General features: G+C 38.7%; 1 protein-coding gene across 1 annotated transcript in view; it reads right to left on the reverse strand.

The window, feature by feature from the left end:
- Positions 1-7,929: 7,929 nt before the first annotated feature.
- The window catches only part of LOC127527668 (craniofacial development protein 2-like), a 232,128-nt gene continuing 214,939 nt past the window's right edge, over positions 7,930-25,118 (reverse strand). Inside the window, exon 2 of the mRNA XM_051927175.1 lies at positions 7,930-8,150. The gene's annotated coding sequence lies outside the window, so the exon portion shown is untranslated. The remainder of the gene's footprint in view (positions 8,151-25,118) is intronic.

Genomic DNA, 25,118 nt, shown 5'->3' on the forward strand with positions numbered 1-25,118 from the left:
AAGGGATGAGACAAAGTGTGGTTCAACATAACCTCCTACGACGAATAAAAAATTTGGACGGCGTTTTCCCTCGCCCGGACGCGGATCACCGGGGACCCCCTCTGGAGCCAGGCCTGGAGGTGGGGCTCGATGGCGAGCGCCTGGTGGCCGGGCTTGCACCCATGGGGCTCGGCCGGGCACAGCCCGAAGAGGCAACGTGGGTCCTCCTTCCCATGGGCTTATCACCTATGGGAGGGGCCAAGGAGGTCGGGTGCAGTGGGAGTTGGGTGGTGGCCAAAGGCAGGTACCTTGGCGGTCTGATCCTCGGCTACAGAAGCTGGCTCTTGGGACGTGGAATGTCACCTCTCTGAAGGGGAAGGAGCCTGAGCTTGTGTGCGAGGTTGAGAGGTTCCGGCTAGATATAGTCGGGCTAACCTCGACGCACAGCTTGGACTCTGGAACCAATCTCCTTGAGAGGGGCTGGACTCTGTACCACTCTGGAGTTGCCCCCGGTGAGAGGCGCCGAGCGGGTGTGAGCATACTTATTGCCCCCCCGACTTGGAGCCTGTACATTGGGGTTTACCCCGGTAGACGAGAGGGTAGCCTCTCTCCGCCTTCGGGTGAGGGGACGGGTCCTAACTGTTGTTTGTGCGTATGCACCGAACAGCAGTTCGGAGTACCCACCCTTTTTGGAGTCCCTGCAGGGGGTGCTAGAGGGCATACCTTCTGGGGACTCCCTCGTACTGCTGGAAGACTTCAATGCTCACGTGGGCAATGACAGTGAGACCTGGAAGGGCGTGATTGGGAGGAATGGCCCCCCCGATCTGAACCCGAGTGGTGTTTTGTAATTGGACTTCTGTGCTCGTCACGGATTGTCCATAACAAACACCATGTTCAAGCATAGGGGTGTTCATATGTGCACTTGGCACCAGGACACCCTAGGCCTCAGTTCGATGATCGACTTTGTGGTCATGTCGTCGGACTTGTGGCCACATGTCTTGGACACTCGGGTGAAGAGATGGGCGGAGCTATCAACTGATCACCACCTGGTGGTGAGTTGGCTTCGATGGTGGGGGAGGATGCCGGTCAGGCCTGGTAGGCCCAAATGTGTTGTGAGGGTCTGCTGGGAACGTCTGGCAGAGCTCCCTGTCAGAAGCAGCTTCAACTCCCACCTCCGGCAGAATTTCGACCACGTCCCGAGGGAGGTGGGGTACATTGAGTCCGAATGGGCCATGTTCGGTGCCTCTATTGTTGAGGCGGCTGACCGGAGCTGTGGCCATAAGGTGGTTGGTGCCTGTCGTGGCCGGCAATCCCCGAAACCCGTTGGTGGACACCGGCGGTGGAGGGATGCTGTCAAGCTGAAGAAGGAGTCCTACCGGTCCCCTTTTGTCCTGTGGGACTCTGGAGGCAGCTAATAGGTACCCGGCAGGCCAAGTGGAATGCAGCTTCGGTGGTTGCTGAGGCAAAAACTCGGGCATGGGAGGAGTTTGGGGAGGCCATGGAGAACGACTTTCGGATGGCTTTGAGGAGATTCTGGTCCACCGTCCGGCATCTCAGGAGGGGGAAGCAGTTCAGTGTCAACACTGTATATGGTGGGGATGGTGCGCTGCTGACCTCAACTCGGACGTTGTGGGTCGGTGGGGGGAGTACTTCGAAGGCCTCCTCAATCCCACTAACATGCCTTCCAATGAGGAAGCAGAGCCTGGGGACTGAGGTCACGAGGTGGTCAAAAAACTCCTTGGTGGCAGGGCCCCAGGGGTGGATGAGATATGCCCAGAGATCCTCAAGGCTCTGGATGTTGTAGGGCTGTCTTGGTTGACACGTCTCTGGCAACATCGCATGGACATCAGGGACAGTGCCTCTGGATTGGCAGACCGGGGTGGTGGTCCCCTCTTTAAGAAGGGGGACCGGAGGGTGTGTTCAACTACAGAGGGATCACACTCCTCAGCCTCCCTGGAAAAGTCTATTCGGGGGTTCTGGAGAGGAGGGTCCGTCGGATAGTCGAACCTCGGATTCAGGAGGAACAGTGTGGTTTTCGTCCTGGTCGCGGAACAGTGGACCAGCTCTACACCCTTAGCAGAGTCCTGGAGGGTGCATGGGAGTAGTATAAAATTTTTTGTTTAATTAAAAAACCATTTATTACACATATGCTATTTGGTTATTCTAAACTTTTGAGGAGTAAATGTTTTAGAACTAGTACACAACAGTGTGCATCTAAGCAGGAATTTTATGGCTTCTCTACACAGTGAACATAACAAGAGAAAAAACTTTCTAAGTTTCACCTTATAGCTACATCCTGGAATGAAAAACATATCTTTCATATATTTCATTTTTCTCATATGTGGAATTTTCTTTCTTTTAATCTATCTTAATTTTTTCCCCAAACACTTCAGTAGCTTGCACACCAGCTAGAGTAACAATGTTATATTTCTAAAATCTTTTTTGTCCATCAAACCAACAGCTTGAATATACAAAAGAAATTGCTGCCTGAATGCTTTCCACTTGCTGTGGACATTATTAGCAAAAGTTAGTTTGTTGGATGGACTTTATTGATTCCATTTATTCTTATATTTCTTCACAAATCTGTGGTTTTTTGTGAGGTAGATAAGTGGTACACTTCTACGACTGTCTGTTGTTCTTCTGTTTGTAGAATGTAAAACAACAGTATCAGATATGGTTCTTTCTTTCTTTTCTTTCTTTCTTTCTTTCTTTCTTTCTTTCTTTCTTTCTTTCCTTTCTTCTTCTTTTATCTGTTTATCTACAAACTCGTATAAAAATCTTTACTGCAGTGATCACAGCTATATACATGCACTAAACTCATACACATTACTAAATGTCCTAGCTTACCCTTTCAGTACTATTTATACTTCAATACTTAGCCAATCACAACAGCTAAGTGTCATCATATACAAATACTATAACATTACAGCACTGAAGGAGCAATCTAAATCATAAGCTCTCAGCCTAGTATCAGTACAAAAAATATACTGTAAACACCAAGGTCTCAGTCACTTCTCTAAATTATGGACCTCATCAGTTTTCTGAGAACCTACATTTGTACTTTTCATACAAGATCTCAGCAGAGATATAACAGAATTCAAACACCCACGTAAATCTTAAAAAAGAAAAAAGATACATTGCAATTGTCATAGCTACAATTATTATATTTATTTTTCTTTTTAAAACTACAGCATCTTCTAGAATTACCAAATAATAAACTATTTGAAATGTCTTTCTGAATAGTTAGGCTCTGTAGTGCACATAGCATTTGTGTTTTTGGTAATCCTATTTTTTTTTTCCCTGTTTATTCCTTCCTAGGTGTGTTTGAATCAAATCTTTACTCAATATAATTAGTGTTGTTTGATAAACCTAACATGGATGTTCTCTTTTAAAATGAATAAATATGTCTTTGTTTTTAACTAGGTAGCTTTATAAGAACAGAAAAAAAACTGACAAATGACAGGAGACCATTCAGTCCATAAAGTTTGTTTTGTTTAGCTAATGTTTACCCAATATGTCAAACCTTTAACTAGTGGAGTGTTCCTTTAAACCTTCTGCTTCAACAGCATGTCTCAGTAACTAGTTCCAAATTCCCATGACTCTTTGTACAATGAAGTGCTTACTGGCTTAATCAAAATTCACTTCCCTTTCATTTCCACTAGTGTTCACGAGTATGTGATTCACTCTTCATCTGAAAGAATTCTTCTAGATCTGCTTTATCAATGCGTTTGAGGATTTGAAGAACCTGGATTAGGTCCCCATGCAGGTCTCCTGTGCTCAAGACTAATACTCTTCTGAGTCTCTCAGAGTAGGACATGTCCTTTAGACCTGAGATGCACCTGGTTTCTCTCCCCTGCACAGTTTCAACTGCTGCTATGTATTTTTTGTAGCGTGGTGATCAGAGGCCCCATGTATAATGGCATGCATAGAATTCACACCTGAAAACATGGCATATGGACAAAACTGGAAATGTGCATATGCACAAAAACATCCAGATGCATAAAAACTGTGTGTACTCCAAGTTCTAAGCACTTCCTCCTAATATAGCCCAATGAATGTGAAATGTAACACACCTACAAGTCCCACGCAAACTCCTCCCAGAATTTCTCATATTTGAATATTCAAATCAATATAAATAGCCCCTTTCGTTCAGTATGTTGTTAAAGACAATGGTAAAAAAGCACATGGAATAAAGAATTTCAGCCAAATATGAAGTGGAGGCAAAGAAAAGTTCAAGTTCAGAAAGTTACACAGTGCCTGAAATAAAAAAGAAGTGGTCAGATATGAAAGGTGGCATGAAAGGTGAGTCACAACCCACCGTCTATTTATTCTGTTTTCAGACAATATTACAAAAGTTGCCCCTTGTGCCGAGGCTGCGAATCCCATGTGGTGATGGTGCTGCTGTCGTCATAATATATAAATACGCATTCTCTTCTAATTCTTCCAATGTGTGATGTCTACTAACAAAGCTAAAGCTGCCATGACAGTTGGAATAGTTTGGCCATTCTGTGTACCATTATATTGTTACAGAATGATTAAAATCAAGTGCCTTAAATATGTAAATGATATGCAATTATTTTGGTGTATTTGGTAAAGCCCATGTCATGGGTGCTAATATGAAAAAGAAGAGAAAGATAAAGAAATAGTAGCACTGCTTTGACACTGGGGTGCCACCCATTTTCAAAACCGAACAGAAACGTGTGTACGTATGGTCTGAGGCTGCCGTGAAAATATGCATAGCTTTACTCCAAGTTTAGTTTTTATAAATCTCGAAGTGAGCATAGAAAGTGAGCGTACTCAGCATTTTTTATATATGAGGCCTCAGAGCTTCACATAATACTCCAAATTTTGTCTTACTAGTGCATTATATAGTCTAAGCATAACATTCTTTGATTTGTATTTGAACAGTTTTGTACAATGTAATGTAACATTTTGTTTGCCATTTTAGTCACTTTTACACATTCCTTAGACGATGAAAATTGATGTGTCAATACAAACCATCAAATCCTTTTCAGTAAGTGTATGATTTTTTTTTTGAGGAAGCTTTAAACATTTCTTCCTAATGGCATTAGGCATCCTAATGAAGTGGCACTTATTTAATCCTGAATTCTCACTTTATTCCTTGATTGGACTACCAATGTGAACAGAATAAGTTGTTAATTATTTGTTATCTCCCTCACTTTTCTCTGAAGCCATCTCAACCCAGGCACTCTGACAGTGCATCTTAAAGGTAAATTCTTAAACAAAAATGAAGACATGGTTTAAAGAGATGGTTTAAAACTGAGGTCCAAACAATCACTTATACAAATGTTTCAATCTAGTTATTTTAATTCCTTCCTTAGAACTCTGTAAAGAAGATTTTAAAGGCAGACTTGCACTATTTTTGTGTACTAGCAATGGCTTTTAGTCTTGGCCATAACAGAGGAACAAAAGAAAGAAAAATGAGATTTTATGTAGAACAAGCCAATGGCTGGAAAAAAAAAGAGTATTGAACACTGACTGTAAGTAAGGAATTAAATCAGAAGTGCTTCAATAAGCTTTCTTTATTTCTCCAGAGGTTAGCAGGAATACCAGGCCTAAATAGTTCACAACTTGTTTGTACTAAAACCTACTGACTCAGCAAAATGTCACTTTCTTCTCTACATCCATTTCTGTTGATATCTTATAAGTGTCCCCTGATCAGCAAAAATAAAAGTTAAAAAATAGGGAAGTGTAAAATCAAGTTTATGCTTTTTATAAACTGGTACAACAGAGAGGTTACTTGGTGCAATTCATCATTTGATGTTAAGCACATCCTCACAGAAAAATCAGACTTTTTCACGATGTTGAAAAAAAGTTTTTATAATAAAGAGTTATGGTACACAGTAAAAAAATATATAAATAGGGATTTGGCATCTGTAACATACTTTAGAACTGGTACTTACAGTAGTTAAAGTCTGCCAGCTTCACAATGTTGCTGAAATTTTGGTTCCTAAAATGTGTACCCAGTATTGATAGTCATCAGCCTTGAGGTCAGAATTGACAGAAGTTTGATTTTTGAAAATGTAATCTCTGCAGAAGTAAGAATGTCCTTATGTTGTTTTAGAAAAATTGTTATAATTGGACCCTTCACCTTTTCTCAATTAGATTCTTCTTTTTCTTTCGGCTGTTCCCGTTAGGGGTTGCCACAGTGGATCATCTTCGTCCATATCTTTCTGTCCTCTGCATCTTGTTCTGTTACACCCATCACCTGCATGTCCTCTCTCACCGCATCCATAAACCTTCACTTAGGCCTTCCTCTTTTCCTCTTCCCTGGCAGCTCTATCCTTAGCATCCTTCTCCCAATGTACCCAGCATCTCTCCTCTGCACATGTCCAAACCAACGCAAACTCGCCTCTCTGACTTTGTCTCCCAACCGTCCAACTTGAGCTGACCCTTTAATGTACTCATGTCTAATCCTGTCCATCCTCGTCACACCCAGTGCAAATCTTAGAATCTTTAACTCTGCCACCTCCAGCTCTGTCTCCTGCTTTCTGGTCAGTGCCACCCTATCCAACCCGTATAACATAGCTGGTCTCACTGCCATCCTGTAGACCTTCCCTTTCACTCTTGCTGATATCCGTCTGTCACAAATTACTCCTGACACTCTTGTCCACCCATTCCACCCTGCCTGCACTCTCTTTTTCACCTCTCTTCCACAATCCCCATTACTCTGTACTGTTGATCCCAAGTATTTAAACTCATCCACCTTCGCCAACTCTACTCCCGGCATCCTCACCATTCCACTGACCTCCCTCTCATTTACACACATGTATTCTGTCTTGTTCCTACTGACCTTCATTCCTCTCCTCTCCAGAGCATATCTCCACCTCTCCAGGGTCTCCTCAACCTGCTCCCTACTATCACTACAGATCACAATGTCATCAGCAAACATCATAGTCCACGGGGACTCCTGTCTAATCTCGTCTGTCAACCTGCCCAACACACCATTGCAAAGAAGAAAGGGCTCAGAGCCGATCCCTGATGTAATCCCACCTCCAACTTGAATGCATCCGTCACTCCTACCGCAGACCTCACCACTGTCACTCTTCCCTCGTACATATCCTGTACAACTCTTACGTTCTTCTCTACCACTCCCAACTTCCTCATATAATACCACAGCTCCACTTGAGGCACCCTGTCATATGCTTTCTCCAGGTCCACAAAGATGCAATCCAACTCCTTCTGGCCTTCTCTAAACTTCTCCATCAACATCCTCAGAGCAAACATTGCATCTGTGGTGCTCTTTCTTGGCATGAAACCATACTGCCGCTCACTAATCATCACCTCACTTCTTAACCTAGCTTCCACTACTCTTTCCCATAACTTCATGCTGTGGCTCATCAATTTTATTCCCCTGTAGTTACTGCAGTCCTGCACATCCCCCTTATTCTTAAATATTGGCACCAGTACACTTCTTCTCCACTCCTCAGGCATCCTCTCACTTTCCAAGATTCCATTAAACAATCTGGTTAAAAACTCCACTGCCATCTCCCTAAACACCCCCATGCTTCCATAGGTATGTCATCTGGACCAACGGCCTTTCCATTTTTCATCCTCTTCATACTGTAGCTGTCTTTACTTTCTCCTTGCTAATCCGTTGCACTTCCTGTTTCACTATCTCCACATCATCCAACCTCTTCTGTCTCTCGTTCTCTTCATTCATCAGTCTCTCAAAGTACTCTTTACATCTGCTCAACACACTCTCCTTGCTTGTGAGAACGTTTTCATCTTTATCCTTTATTACCCTAATCTGCTGCACATCTTTCCCAGCTCAGTCCCTCTGTCTAGCCAATTGGTACAGGTCATTTTCTTCCTCCTTAGTGTCCAGCCTCTCATACAATTCATCATACACCTTTTCTTTAGCCTTCTCCATCTCTCTCTTCACCTTGCACCTTATCTCCTTGTACTTTTGTCTACTTTCTGCATCTCTCTGACTATCCCACTTCTACTTTGCCATCATTTTCCTATGTATACTCTCCTGTATTTCCTCATTCCACCACCAGGTTTCCTTTTCCCTCCTTCCTCTTTCCAGATGTCATGCCAAGCACCCTTCTTGCCGTCACCCTTACTACATCTGCTGTAGTTTCCCAGCTGTCTGGTAACTCTTCACTGCCACCCAGTGCCCGTCTCACCTCCTCCCTAAACTCAACCTTGCAGTCTTCCTTTTTCAGCTTCCACCATTTGATCCTTTGCTCTGCCCTCACTCTCTTCCTCCTCTTGATCTCCAGCGTCATCCTACAGACCACCATCCTATGCTGCTTAAATACACTTTCCCCTGCCACCACTTTGCAGTCTTCAATCTCCTTCAGATCAACTATTCTGCATAGGATGTAATCTACCTGTGTATATCTTCCTCCACTCTTGTACGTAACCCTATGTTCCTCCCTCTTCTTAAAATACGGATTTCTCCTCCCATCCACACCATGATAGAACAATTTGAATCCACCTCCAATCTACCTGGTATTACTCCCCTTCCATTTAGTCTCTTGCACGCACAATATATCAACCTTCCTTCTCTCTCCATTATATCTGCTAACTCTCTCCGCTTACCAGTCATACTGCCAACATTCAAAGTTCTTACTCTCAGTTCCACTCTCTTTTACTTTCCTCCTCTCCTCCTGCCTCTGGACACGTCTCCCCCCCTCTTCTTCTCCTTCTTCTCCGGCCAACAGTAGCCCAGTTTCCGCCAGCACCCTGTTGGCTAACAGTACTGGTGGTGGTCGTTGTTAACCCGGGCCTCAACCGATCCAATATGGAAATTTGTATTGTTGATTTAGCAAAATTTTACACCGGATGCCCTTCCTGACGTAACCATCCCCATTTATCTGGGCTTGGGACCGGCACGAAGAAACACACTGGTTTATGCATCCCCTGTGGCTGGTTAGAATTCCACACTAGATGATATCACATAATATGATTTGAATTTGTTCAGAGTCCTGGAGACCTCGGCCATCAAGCTACCTCCCCCTAATGGCCATTCCACTGCTGAGTCATTGCTGGGCTAGCCAATCTGATGAAAGAACCCGTCTACCTGATGATTCCTTTGATTCTACATCAGAGAATCAGGTCCATATAAGGGAAGGGGGCAAAGGCAGAAAGCATTCACAACAAACCTTAAACTTTGTGAAATAATACTATTTAGAAATAATAATCTTTCAGATGCTTCACAATTTTTTCTTCCATCAAAAAGATAGAAATGCCATGTAAACAGTAATATACAGTATTTTGCATTATTATTATTATTTCATGGGGTCTTTCCTGATTCAGAGAGGGTAGGACTCCTTTAAGGTTTGTCTTGACTAGGCGTCATGCAGCGTGGCTAATTGTGCATATTTTTAGTCCACTTCCTCTTCCCTTATATGGACCAGGTGTTTCTACTAGGGAGGTGGCTGTGGCTCCGTCTGCTGGGATGTGAAGATTGGTTTGCGTTACTCCATGATGACACTTTCCTATTTGAGCTTTGGAGTACTGGTGCATACCAGTACACCCAGAGAAGCAGTGGTCTGAGCACCTGTCAGTACCTGATCTGCACTACATAGTGAGGAGTATAACATGCTTAACCCTTAAACCACTTGTGCTGGTGTATTTGGTACACCCAATCTCAGTTATTTTTTGTCCAACATACTTTTACTTTAACCTATCGGCAGCATCAGTCATCTATCCTCAGTATGATTCACTACAAGTACAGTATCACACTAGTTTCCCTCCAGTGTGCCCCAAGTCAGGTTTATGAGTGGATGCATAGTCGCACGTTTCATATGGTGCGTTTGGTACACCAGGCAGGTACTTACATATGAATGACAACGATGAGATGTTCAGCTTGCAATAATTTTGTCTGCAAAGATCATTCAACAACTGAAGTGAAATGTGATACATGTGCAAATCCTGTAGTGGATGAAAGTGTGACCGGTGACAACCTGAGCACTGGAGAAGTGGATCAGATTTATTTTCAGATAGTCCTAGACTGTGTCATATTGTTCAGTAATGTGGTATTAAATTACATTAAAAACATGTACAATTTAAAAATTATTGCAATATTTTTATATTACAACCTCACAGCATGCATGTAAATATCCATTTTAACTCTGGTGCATAAAGTACACAAGATCTTATGAGATGAGAAATGGTGCGAGTAGTTAAGGGTTAATCCAGCAATGAAAGCACAACAATGAATTTATTCAGAACAACTAAGTATTTTCATAATATTCTCCTTATTGTCAGCTAATCTATTTTAGCTTATACAGCTTGATAATGTCACACTGGCGCCTCCCAAAGAATCATGGGTCACTTGGAAAAAAATGTTTGTGTAAGCCAGCTGCACGGCAAATTTTCTGGAATGTAATTGATGAAGATGTTCAATGGCAAATACAGCATATTTGCTATGAAAAACTCTTTACCAGATTTCACTGATCTGCATTAGCAAACATTTTAAGACCAATATTTGAATCACAAGATTAAAGTATTAGGCAACTATGTTTCTTGCTCAGGCAACATCATTCTGAGATGTTGATATATTTTCAAAATACAAACCTGGACATAACGTTCAAACTAAATAAAGAGAAAATACCCAAATAAATTATCAAACTGGATACCTCTTTGTCCTAGTTAATTTCCACAAAGATGTTGCACACAATAAACTCTCAGATAAATATAATACTGTATAATAGAAGTTTTAAAAGTCCCATGGCTTTTTTATGTGTACAATTAGAATTACAGAACTTCTCAAAAATGTTTTCCACAATATTGAAGTCTCCCCACAACCCTATTTGAGTTAAATCTATGTTTTTAGGTGAGGCTCTGGTATATAGAAGGCCTTTGAGTTCAACATCCTCATGCGCAACAGCTTTGCAATTTCTTCAATAGAAAAGCTCTGATGAGGCTGATGTCTGGATTCCTCCAGCTACTAAGCTGAAGCGTTCAGGGGCAACTGGGCGACAGACAACTGAGCGAAAAGACAACTGGGTGACAGACAACTCGGCAAAAAGACAACTGGGTGACAGACAACTCGGTGAAAAGACAACTCGGCGACAGACAACTCGGTGAAAGACAATTCGGCAAAAGACAACTCGGTGAAAAGACAACTCGGCGACATCCTTTACCAGGTAGATATTAGTTAGGTTAAAGAGACTTTTTAATGATATTTAAATGACAACTTAGGGTGCCGGAAAATCCACAGAATCACCTGCTTTTTGAGAGTCCCAATACGTTGAGAGTAAAGATATTCCTTAAGCCATACTCCCAGGTCACTTTTTGTATTCTTAATAACATTATCATACGATTACAATCAATACAATTTATATAAAGGATTAGCAATTTTGGTTGCAGAAAATAATGCAAGATAGAGTTTGTTCCATCTGCAGAATAAAGTTCGTTTGTCAATTATACAAATTTATTTTCAACATTTTAAATCATGCTGTCATTTAAATATAATAAAAAAATCTCTTTGAACCTAGCTATTACCTAACTGGTAAAGGATGTCGCCGAGCTGTATTTCGCCAAGTTGTTTCTTCGCTGAATTGTCTTTCGCCGAGTTGTCTTTTGCTGAGTTGACTGTCGCCCAGTTGCCACCAAAGCATAACACCAAAGCTTTTTATATTGTATATGGTAAGGTATGTGGTGTGTTTCCTGTTTCTTGTCTCTAAATGGAAAAGGTCCTGATCAGCTAAAAAAATAGTCTGAATGTAGATTTCCTGAAATTAGCAGCTCAAAATAAGAAAACTTACCCCATGTTAAGAAATAGTGATGGCTGAGAAAAAAAATTGTTTTTATGGAGAATGGATATAATAAACATGTTGACAGAAAGGGCTTCAGTGGAACCAATGCTGAATAAACAGCAAACAATATCAAGACGTCTATAAAACAAAATCAGTATACTACTGTCACATAAACCATATTCCAGGTATCCAGTCAATTACTGACAATATCCTGAACTCAGGTATTTTTGTTATCATGTCATTGAATGGGCCATTTTCAGAAATTCATATTGTTAACAAAAGCATACTCAAAGGAGAACAACCTTTTAAATTGAAGATCTACATTTCCCTCATACTTTGGTCACAAGTTATGCCCAGTAAGAGCTCAATCATTGGCACCATCCACTTCATGTGATATCAACATTGTAGATAATGGTTTCAGAGAAATAAATACAATAAAACATTACAAGTTGAGGAAAAGCAAATGAAAACATTGTCAGTTGGAAGGTATGCATTGTATTTGTGCATTGGTGCAGTTTCCTAAATAGTCATAGACAAAGCACTGTGGCTTAACAATGAGGGAAGTGACAGGTGTTCAAAAGCATCATACTGTTTGAATTTTCTATCCAATTGTTCAGGTGATTATTTTCTAGAATTGTTTTTATTAAAAATATGTATGTATATGTTTGGGATGTTGTGAGCATATGACTGGATATCTGACACATGGATGATGAAAAATGAGTAACTTGAGACTTTTCATGGAAGTTTTGATATTGTTTGGTGTACTGTAGTTCAGTGTTGGCCCCTGTTAAACTGTAATATATCAGAAACTCCATGGAATTTTTCCCAGCCATCACTATAAACAAAAAAGGGGTAATTAACAGATAAAAATTTTCACTTTTGGGTGGAGTGTTCCTTTAAACTTTCATTTTGTCTATGTACTTGTGTTTATCTAGTGCATTTGCTAGTATAAATTATATCTGCACTATTTCCTCAGTAAGCAATTAATAAAAAATAATACCTAATAAAAGGAAAGCATTTAATATAGTCAATTAGCTACAGAAAGTGGCACAATGTTAATATCACTCTTTACAGCACATAGCACCTTTCACAGGACATGCCATTGAAACATAAAAATGACATTCATAATAATAAGACAAACAAGATTATTGCACATGATGACCCAATGAATGATAAATTACTAGGAAAATTTGTCAATACAGTACAATCAAGATCAGTAAAGGAGGCAGAGATGAGTCAGTTTAAGATATACTGTCATATATATGTTTGATTGAAAACTAAAAGAAAAAGGACGATTTAAAGGTTGATTTCAGAATCCCTTCTACATATCAAATATTCATTTATATTAGGCAAAGAAAGACAGTCTCAGTTTATAGTAATTTATTAGCACTAACATGCTGATTCCAATTGGGATGCAAAAGCCAGATGATATGGGAAAAATGTATACTCTGACCTTAAGTGAATGCTGGCAAGAATATTTCTCAGCCACCAACCAGAGTCCTGACAATAAATCTGTCCAAACACAGAAAGGAAGGCAATTCCGACAAGATATCCTTACAATCTACAGAAGTACAATTCTGTATGCAGTATTGCCATGTTTCCTGATGTCTGAACATAAAAAACAAATTACATAACTTAACATATTTCCTTAAAACCGATTTGAAACTGCTATCTTCTTTAATAAAATCATTGAAGAGTGTCACTTTCTGACTTTTAATACAATATATAGCTCTGTTAAGACACCTGTGCCTGAACACAATGAAATCATGAAACGAGATAATCTCATTTTTTTACATCAAGATCAAAACCTGGAGCAAAGGAGAGATCTACTGACATGCAATCAAATTTGTATTTATGAGGTTCTGCCTTTGTTTTTGACACTTGCTGAGGTAAAGGAATCATACAAAAGAAATACAGTAAGAAAATATTGTTCCTAATGGAATATTCTTACAAAATGTTTGCTGTTTTAAAGAAAGATTGATTTGTTCTGTATTAGAATAGAATATTATTGCAACCTTATTCTTTTTAACAGAAATAACTATATATGCTGTTATGGGCTAACATGCAGAAATTGTTATGCCAGGTTTAGGACTACCTCTCAGAATGATGTAAGTGTATTCAAAAACTGATAAATGAATAAGTATATGTACTGTTTGGCTACAATCGCTCACAATATTAATGTGTATAGAGTTGTTTCTTTTTTAAATTGAAGAGATTCAGCTCTTTCAGTCTTCATTGAGGTCATAGTCCTTAGTACTGGGATCTGTCTATTTTACTTTTCTGAACTTTCTCTTGTATTCGTATGTCAATGTCAATGTCAATTTATTTTATATAGCACATTTAATAAATAATTTATTTAATAAATTATTGGAGTTAAGATCAACCAATTGATTATAAATAATTCTTTCTAATATTTTAGCCAGAAATGGCAATTGGGAAATTGGGTGAAAACTGGCTAAAACTCCAGGATCTAATTATGCATTTTTTTTAGACAGGAACGCACCGCAGCATGTTTAAAAAATGAGGGCACAACCCTCTCACTAATAGAACCATTGATAATGGTTAGTAAAGGTGGACCCAAAACATCAAAGGCTTCCACTAAGAGGTGTGGTGGTACAATATCAAGAGAACTGAGAGTAGGTTTAAGGGTGTCAATAGTACTTTTTTAACTGTGAAAGTGAGACAAGATCAAAAGATTCCAAGACAATGCCATGATCAACAGTAGGAAGTTCATAGCCACTTGGAACAATACCACAGCAGATTGTATAAATTTTACTGACAAAGAATGAAAGAAACTGCTCACATGAAAGAACAGTACTATTTAATTCCGTCACAGAATGAGGGAGAATGGCCGCATTAATTGAATTAAATAAGACCTTAGAATTCTTACAATGACGGGATACTAAATCAGCGAAGAAATCATGTTTAACTTTCTTAACTGCAACCTAGAGTTGAATAGAGAAGTCCAAAAAATCTGTTTAGAAACACTCAGTCCATCTTTTTTCCAACATCGTTCCGCAATTCGACAGGCGCGGCGTAGCGGTCGTGTAGTTTCATTTAGCCAGGGAGCAGGTCTTCCCTTATTACAGTGTATCTTGAGCAGAGCAATTGAGTCTAAAACAAGAAAGAAAGAAGAATTAAATTCTAAAACAGAATCATCGATACCATCATATTGAACATGTACATCAAGACTAGAAAATATGGTTTTAAAATCAGATATAATAGAAAAATTTAAAAAGCGAGAACAGGGTGGAGCACAACTAGAAGTAGGAACATCAACAGTAATATTCAAATCCATCATTATAGAAAAGTGATCAGTAGAAGAAACATTCCATAAATCAATATTATTAACTGAAATATCATGTGTAAGAACAAGATCAAGGGTATGACCAAGAGAGTGAGTTGGCATATTAATATGCTGGATAAAATCAAATGAGTTCAATAGTGATAAAAAGTCATTAACCAATGGTTTCGATTGACAACAAACGTGAAATATTAAAATCACCAACAATAAATACTTTGTCATGGGAGAGGGTAATATCAGCCAGGAGATCAGAGAATTCAGAAATGAAGACATCATTAATTACAGGAGGTCTATAAACCACAGCAAACAACAAAGAAGGGGAGCTGCACACTTCGAAAAGTTGCAGTTCGAAGCTACTAAATGGACCCCTTGTAAGGCTCCGACACAAGAACATAGTTTTAAAAACAGTGGCAATGCCTTACCACAACGAGTCAACCGATGAGAGTTTAAAAATGAATAACCTGATGGTACCACGTCAGTAAAACATGAAGAGTCACCATTTACAATCCAGGTCTCAGTGATAAAAAAGAAATCCAGTTTATTTGAGATAATAAAGTCTTGCAGAATAAAAGTTTTATTAGACACTGATCTCATGTTCAAAAGAGCAGCCTTGATAGAAGTAGAAGAGCTTGCTGCGGGAAGAGCACGGGTGAGCGTGCGAAGATTAGCAGCGTTTACTACCCGAGAGCACACATATGTTCTTTTTGTAATACTGAAAAGAGAACTGAACATGATATTCAAAATGCGGCCTCACTAGTGTGTTGTATAGATTAAAAAAACCTCCCATGATTTGTACTGAATGTGATATGTTATACAACTTAAAGGCTAACCTCAGTATTTTAAGTCAAAGTTGTTTCTTCACAATCATTGTATATATTAATTTACCACGTAAAAGTGAGCTCCAAAGAGAAGCATTTTTTATAAACTTAAAAAACACTTTGTCTCTTCTTGCAGCTTAGAATGGGGTTGAAGAGTACACAGGTGATAGAAAAAGCCTTAGAACTTATCATATACATCCACATCGAGGCAGCAAAGATTTCAATTTAAGGAACGTGCCTTCCGTGTTTATGAAGCATCCTTGTGATAAGAAAACAAAACTAGAAATAATTATTTTATTTCAGATTCTTGGAACTATTTTTCTTCTCTTGTAAGAATAAATTTTATGTTCACTTGTCTGCTCAAAGCCACAATCATGGGTGAAGTTTAGAAGCAAATAAGGAAGTTGATCAGTACAAAATCAAACACATGTTTAAAGGTGTTCAGAGCAATTTTGACTTTTGAGAAAATGGTTCACAAATGTACATATCTAGGATGTAAACATAAACTGAAAAAACAAAGTGTTAACCGTTGCCATCAACCTCCTTATGGTAACCATAATACCTTAAATTTATGGCAGTAGTGCGGCAATTTTAACTGTGTGATGAATCTGTTTTTGAACTGCAGTGCAGGTGTTATCAAGGGACAAAGCTCGTAGACTGTGTTTCATTGCTTAGTGGCGCACCACCTCCCATTGCTTTACAAGGTATCTCCAATCCCACAAACCCCTAGGATCATTGATTGTGTGTCATTTCCTCTCAGAACCTGATGCTCTGTGGAATACCTCAACTCCCAGATCATCAGTTGAGTTTCTAAGCTTCACAGAGGACACATTTAAAGATTATTGAGGTTTATAAAGATAAATTGCTCAAGTTATATATAAATTTTATGCAGAGTTAAAAGCTTATTTTTTTATTATTATTTGTTCACCCACATTACTGTGTGTGGTTCAATTTGTGGTTGTAAACATTAGCAAAGCTGTTAAGAAACCTATACTAAACCTATACTAAATACCATATAACTGATGAAAACACTAAAAGTTAAAAAAGGAAAATTAAGCTAAAAAATAAAAACTACTAATATAGGAGTGAGTACTAATCTCATTTGAGGCCATTAAACATTCTGGTGATCTACACTCATTAATGTAGCAAAATGAGAGCAAGAAGAAATTGTGAAGAAATCATGAAGAAATTATGTGAATAAGGAGCAAAGATTGAGACCCCCATGGTCATACCATTAGCTACCTCCCTCTGTGGCAGTTAGTAGACTCCAATGGGTTTAATCCTCTATGAGCCTTTTTATTTCCTATCGTTTTCATATAGGTATATACATAAACATAAATAAATGTTTGTTTAAGCCAACTGCATGGCAATTTTCCTGGAATGTATTTGGTGAAGAAGGTCACTGGTGACAACAGCATATTTGCTATGAAAAAACCCTTTACCAAATTTCATTGATCTACATAAGTAAACATTTTAAGACCAACATTTCAATCACAAGATTAAAGTATTAGGCTTTCATTTTTCATCAAATAATTTCCAATGTAACTGTATTTACAGTACTTCCTAGTTAATACATACAGAATTTCCCCATTACAATGTACTATTTGCAAAAAAAATATTAATGCAATATTTTCCATTTTGAAATGCAGATAATACTATTTTTTTATTTTGCCCTTTTAAATTATGTAAAAAAAGTAGAAATTATAGATGGAATTTTCGTACTAAATAAAATCAGTTCATTTAGTAGTGCAGGAAAAAAAAAGAAGTTAAAAAAAATCAATATAATGTGATGTTGCAGTAACTGGACACTCTTCTGAATGCCTGGCCAGCAGCTGCCCTTCAATGAGCTGGTACAGCTCCACTGATAAAGCACCTGTTTCTTTCTGCTTCTGTGACTGCTGTTAATGGCTCCAGGGCTCTCTACTGAGGATTTTTTAGAAGGAGCTTTGATATATTTAGTTTATCCACACTAAGGTAGTCTGATTTAGAATGATTTCTCCTACTGAGGTCAAAGTTACTGACAAGTATGTGATATTTCAAATTATTCCTCTTTTAGTTTACATTTAGAAATGAAAAAGTAATGTCTATGATTTTACTGTTATAGTCAAAAGCTAGATTTATAAATTTGGATGACGAACTGATAAATGAATAAACTATTAAGAAAAATGAACAAACATTAATGCTAATAACACAAAATGTTAACATTATCACTGTGATGGTGTATGTCACACAGGTGGGATAAAAGGCATGGAAGTTGCAGTATTTTGTGGAATGTCCCTAGAAGGAACTCCAATTTGTTATTAAATTGCTGTAATAATGCTGTAATATTTCTGTAATATTACTAAAATTAGCAGACTAGTAAGACATTTCAGTTAACAGGCAGTACACTTTGTGAAAGACTGGGGACACCACGGAGCTCCAAATCCCAGACACAACTGACGCACACACACACAATCATGGGTTCAAGTGCAGGATAGTTATTATACCTTCCTTCACAAAGACAATCACAACAACAATAACAACCTAGTTTTTCTCTTGTTTCTCTAATTCCCCTCCAGACTCCTACTTCCTCCCTCAAGTGTTATCCTCTTCCTCCCAGCTCTGACTTCCCGAACAAAGTCAAGGCGACTTTTTTTATCTTGGACCCATGAGTACTTCCAGTGCCATGGCATAACCCAACGTAAGTACTTCGGGTCGATTGGAAGTTTTCCAATGCAGAGAGCACAACTTCCTGTAGCAACCCCTGGTGATACCCATGGATCCCAGTAGGGCTGCACTCACTGCACTACAAGTCCCATGATTTATGCCGTGTATCGGAATGGGTTGAGAACCTCAGGTGTGTTGAGGAGACATATAGTTTTGAAACGAAGCCTAACTCCATCATTCTGCCACTGGTCTCTCTCGGCTGATTAGTTCAAAGGAAATGCCCATGGGATGCCCATCCATGTGTTGATCCTTTACAATACTCCACCCTCAGCTGAGCCTCATAGGGGCCAGCAACCAGTCCCACGAGAGTGTTTGAACGAGTCAGCAATGGAGGATTCACAAATGTTTTAGTCGTCATGCCCCTGTAGGACTCAGAATTACCTGGAAGACAAGGTATTCAGTACTTACTATCACCCATAGTCTGTGTAGGCTGTCCATTTTGGGGTAGAATCCTTGACCACCACCTCAGGGGACAGTGTCTCCAAAAGTGTCCTAATTCCTGACACCTCAAACAGGGTCCTTGAGATTCGGTAGATCTCCTGGGTCTTCTTCTGAAGCAGAGAGGGAACCTTGCAGCTCCCACCCTCTCCAGTGCTTTCACTATTGTTTGTGGTGTCTCACCTTCTTTTTCCTGCTTGTTGCAAGAAAACATAGTTGGAGTAGGAGGAGACCTACCACCACGTGATGTTATTGGGCTTACCCCATTAGAGTGTTTCCCTTTGCTGGGTGAGGCTCTATTTTTACTCAGACCCCCTTTATTCTCTGTGGCCTCTGGGCAGTTTGGGACCCTCTATGGATTACAGAAGGACCCTTTACTGACTGGGTGGCCTTTATTACCATAAGAATGCTTCAATCTTACATCTTGCAATTTTGTCGGAGCAAGCACTATTTGGTTTCCTTCCGATATGTCCAAAACTCCTTCGCACTGCATCCCTTTCTCTATGCTGTCTCTGACCTTCGTAATCTAAGAAGCCATGTCTAAACCCCGAAGATCAGACAGGGGCAGACCTTCTAATATATCTGTGAGAATTATTGAAATAAGTGCTGTTTGGTTCCCTTTACATTCTTCTGGGACCTTTTCACACTGTATTTCTCTGTTTTATGGCACAGGACTTGGACACCTGATAGCTCTATCGGCTACTACCACTGGCCCCAGTTCAAGACTTTGTAAGTATTTTTCTATTGTCTTGACTGGACTTGGACTTGCAGTTTCTTCTATTCCCATTAACATTAAAATAAGGGAATTTACTACCTTTAAAAGCATTTTCAGTGGTGTTACCAATGTTTCCATATCCTCGGCATTGATTTGTAGTTTACTAGGTGCCATTTCAGGTCAGGGAGAACTTCAGATTTTTCTGTCTGCGTGCTTCTGGCCAAAAGATAAACCAGTCCTAGCTGAGATGCCCATCCATGTGTGTGATCCTTTAAAACTTCTACAGATCTACCTGCTGGGCCAGAGTCATGAACTCAGAGATTTTTTCAAATATTTTTATTTTAGAAAATGTATAGAAAAGGAAAATTTTATGTTATTCCTGTTACACAGTAAAAAAAAGTGTTTATGACATGTCTTCCAAAATGATTAAAACTTGAATGTAGCACTTATTTTCATCTAAATTAAAGGAAATGCTTCAAAGCATTCATAAATGCCAAATACAGCAGATTCCTATAAGGAGAAGCAGCAAGTCTGATATTGGTATAGAATAAGGTAATGGAAAAAAGTGACTAGTTAATCAGGGGACATGTCAGCCAGTGAACCAGTATAAAACTAAAATGACAATATGTGAGCCTTTATGTGGTGCATAGCTGTCAATAGCATTCATTTTCTTAGGCAATTTTGTCATTTTTGTTTTTAAGTTTTCAGCACACAAAATATGACAATGCACAACTGAAATCTAAGAAAAAACAACTACAGTATCGAACAACTACATAGCAAAGAAGACAATTAGCACATGTCCATGGGGATATACAAATGTGTACTTGCTCTTATTTTTACTGTGTCATTTTGGAATTTATATAAATTATATGTTTACATTTTTGTTTAATATTATATCTTTTTTTACAGCATACCTCTAAAACACACTAGAAAACATTATCTGTATTTTTATTGCTGTGGATTTTTTTTTTTGAAAGAACAAAGTTAAACCACTAAGAGACACTGCACAACGCCAACACATTTATTTATTAGAGAAAAGGACTGAAAGAAAGAAATAGTTATGCAATTAAAAAGTAATATTCTTGGGAGCTTTTGCACCATGATAGACTTCTGAAAAGGCAAGCTAGCTTCTATTGCAGAGGTGTCAGTATACCATGTTTCTAATATATTTTCATCAAAAATCACACATTTTACATACTGAAAAGTAATGGTCTCAGACCTGCTTAATTCAATTCAGGGTTTGTAGAGGTAAGAAGTTATACTGGCAGGACTAGGTACAATGCAGAAACCAGTCCTGGACAGGGCCCATTTTTCTGCATCTAAAAATCCTAACAGACATGTGAGGAATGTAGAAATTCCACACCGAAAGTGACCAGACTTTGATTCATACTAGGAAACTAAATCCAATAAATATATTATATATAATTTAACAATGATTAAGCAACAACATAAAGACAGAGTTTCCTAAAATGACCTAGGAAGTGTTATAACCCAAGGTTCAAAACTCTGGAAGAGATAGCAGGGTCTATTCATCTGCCCAACCTCGAGCCTTAAACATCTTATTCAAGCCCATGGGAAGCTGGAGTCACATCATTAGCCAAAAAAAAAAATACAATAACTGTGGAGCTAGATATAAAAGAAAAGAAACACACAAACAAAACCATACACACATTCACAGCTAAAATTATCACATCAATTAACCATCTAACAATCGTAGGAGGAAATCCAAGTCCTAGCAAGAAAACCAAATGAGAGATTAGAACATGCATTTCCATTTAAATATGTGTTTATATTGGTCTTCAGAAGCCATGATTTCACTACCTTTTAGTTCATCCAAGAGGTATTATGTTGGGCAAATGAAATGATTCTTGTGAAATATAGTTTTAAGTTAATTACAGTATAAAACATATCTTACAGTAGCACAGAAGTGTAGTCAACATGTACTCAAAGAGTTTCAGCTCAAAGTCTTCCAGTAACACTCTACATTTACTATGTAGAAGTAAAGGAAATCTGCCAAACTTTCCTAATCTTCCATCAACATCTATCATTGAAGCTATACTGTCTAGTAATGATGACAATAGACAGCATTTCCAGATTCTACAAACTTATTTTAAAGGGAGAGTCCCTTGATAATCTAAGGCAAAATCGGGAATGAGAGATCTTGGATAATGAAGAAACATTCCTCAATAATTTGTGCAACTCACAGTGTACTTTAGTTAGTAACTATACTTCATACACAGCTGTCTCAACTAAGATTATCCAAAAAATGTCTAGGATCTAAATTGTGAATGTTGTCATTTTCTAACCCACTTAATCCATACCAGTGTCACGCAGGGGTGCTGGAGCCTATCCCAGCTAGCACAGAGTGCTAGTCAGAAACAAATCTCATACAGGGTGTCAGTTCATCATAGTGCAAACACACACACACTCAAACACAAAGGTCAATTCAGTGTCGCCCATTCACCTAATCTGCATGTCTTTGGACAAAGGAAACCCACGCAGCCACAGAGAGAACATGCAATCTCCACTCTAGGAGGGACCAGGATGTGAACCTGATCTCTTTACTGCGGGGAAGCAGTGCTATCACTGTGTCACCCCACCACCACCAAATTATGAATGATGTCATTAAATGCCTTCCTTACTAGGTCACATGTTTGGGAATGCTCCACATTTAAACCATAATAGGAAAACATCTTTAATTAATCCACATATAGCTTTTGATTCACAGTTACTCCAAATTCTATAATACCATTACTCAGACCAAATTCTCTAATAGCATAGCTGAAGGAACAAAATTCTTATCACAAAAATACTATTGTAATATTTTACAGTGCATTGTTTGCTTGTAGTTTTATCATACCAGAATCTTTTATAGTGGCTCATGTAGAATGTGACCTCTTGAACAGATCTGAACACAGCAGACCAGCTCACTTTGTCTTAGGAAGGCAGCTCTTAATAGGTGTGATTGACAAACTAGGAAATAAGGAAATTTGAAGATATGCCACAGATTGCCTGACCACACATTGGCACAAGCTGTAGTGGTTGCAAGTTAGATGGGAGCTAGAAGGCAGCACAGACAAAACAAAGCACAAGATGGCTGTAACTTTGCATGGTAACACACTACTAGATGAAAACTGTTGAGCGACACAAGAAAGCCATTTAGTTTGGCTCCACAATTGAGCTGAGCAGCTACTAGAGACTGGTCACCTCCAAAAGCAATATGCAGACTTTCCAGGAATCCAAAAAAACAAAGGAAAAGCAACAACATTGCAAATACTGTAATCTGTTATACCTCTTGTGTTATTCTTTCTTTCTATACCCATGACTCATCAATAGCACACAAGGTTAAAAAGTGGAAGTGGAAAGATAATGCAGATAGAGCCCAGTTTTTGTGAACATGCAGTGGTGTTTGTCCATTACAGTACATAGAGAGATTAATGTGAAATAAAGACAATTCATTGTTACTGCTGTTTCAGCATAATTGCTACTAATACTTGGCCAGACTCCTGCACATATTTTTCTAGTTGCCCCAAAGACTGCTGAAGACAGGACGTGAGCTCATCTTACAAAATGCATTCCCACATACACTAAAACAAAACATAAGCAATCACAACAATTTTGGGGCAATACTTTAAAATATCAATGAACAGTATAATATCTTTTAACCCTGATGTACCAACCATGGAAACACATGCAGCATCCACAACATCTTGACAATAAGGTACTTTGCACATTTCCCTTAATTAAAATTGTAACAATGATCTAATTTTTGGTTCACTTAATTTGTATTGATAGTATTTTGTTGTGTTCATTTGTCCTTGTCTAATTGTGTACCATTAGCAAAAGGATATTAAGGATAGAGCTGCCAGGCAAGAGGAAAAGAGGAAGGCCTAAGAGAAAGTTTATGGATGTGATGAGAAAGGATATACAGGTGGTGGGTGTAACAGAGCAAGATGCAGAAGACAGGATGATATGGAAGAAGATGATCCGCTGTGGCAACCCCTAACAGGAGCAGCCGAAAGAAGAAGAAGAAGAAGAATATGTAGTTGCTAGGGTAGCACTGCTGCCTTGGAACAAGAATACCAGGGTTCAAGTCCTGGATGCTCTCTACATGTCCACTGGCTTTTCTCAGGGTGCTCACACTGGTGTTTTTTTCATCACTGTCCTTTTTATGAACAGAGTTTTTGGTTTAAGCAGTCGCCCATTTTCTTTTTGGACACAACAGCCTTGTTGCAAATGTTGGTTGTAGTCCAGCAGAAAAGAGACAAAATTGATCTTGGTAATTACAGACCAAGCTCCTGTACTGTGCTAAATTTGTGAAATAAACAGAAGAATACTTACTGGAAAATAATATACTAAAAATATCTAGAATGGGCGTATGAGAGGAAAATAATTCTGCCAAGCCAATCTTAGACTTTTATGAACAAGCATCTGATGCAGTAGAAGAAAGCAAAGCATATGAAGTAATTTAGACTTTCAAAAGGCTATTGAAACTAAAAGCCATTAAAATGAAAGCTAACTTACAAAACAGGATTTTAAGTTGGTTAATAGGCCATAGACAAAGAGTGCAAGTAAAAGGAGAAATGCTCTACATGTAAGAGTCTCTGCATATTAGCCTAATCAGATTTTCAAAGATTTTTCCAAAATGGGACACAACCCATTATTCCAGTGAGTGTGATATAGACGCTGATTAAATCAAAAAGCGAAATGGGCCATTTCATGTGCATTTATTAAATGAATATCCAATTAAAAACATTACTTTTCATTAAATTCTTGGATGGAATATATAAAATAAGACAAAATGCATGAAAAGGGGATATCTGATCATCCTATTAGAGTTCGTCAAGGACTAGTCCTTCCTTTCTTATTTATATTAATGACACAGATTCTGATATAGTTGATAAATTTATAGATAAAAATGAAATTTTCAAAATGCTATACAAATACATAAGGAATATTTATTATAAACTAGACATTAAGCCCGTTACAATAACGGGAGCTAGAACAGTAGTGCATAATTTTTTTTTGTCAAAAATATTTTTGCAAGAAGCCTAAAGTAAAATAATAATAAAAATTATATAGAAACGTATATGACAATACAGTAAGTATAAATAATATTACATTTATCCTCTCCTCTGTGGCTGTTGATTGATGTGTTGTGTCTGTTTGAAGATCTCCTATCCTGCCTCTCTTTATTTTAGCTTGCTGTGGCGTCTGTCCAGCAAGTACTGTGCAGTTCCCCAGAAAGTATTTTAATCTGTGCTGGCGTGCAGCTGATTATTGTATGTGTGGCGTCTCCCCAGCAACGGATTTTAAGTGCGCGAAAGTAAATCTACTTTTAAAAGTCATCCTATTGTAATATCATGAAAATTCGTATATTTAGGAAAACCCCTTCAACGAATGACACTTTACACTTTACCGGG

This window comes from Erpetoichthys calabaricus, chromosome 4, assembly GCF_900747795.2.
Source record: "Erpetoichthys calabaricus chromosome 4, fErpCal1.3, whole genome shotgun sequence".
NCBI lineage: Eukaryota > Metazoa > Chordata > Cladistia > Polypteriformes > Polypteridae > Erpetoichthys > Erpetoichthys calabaricus.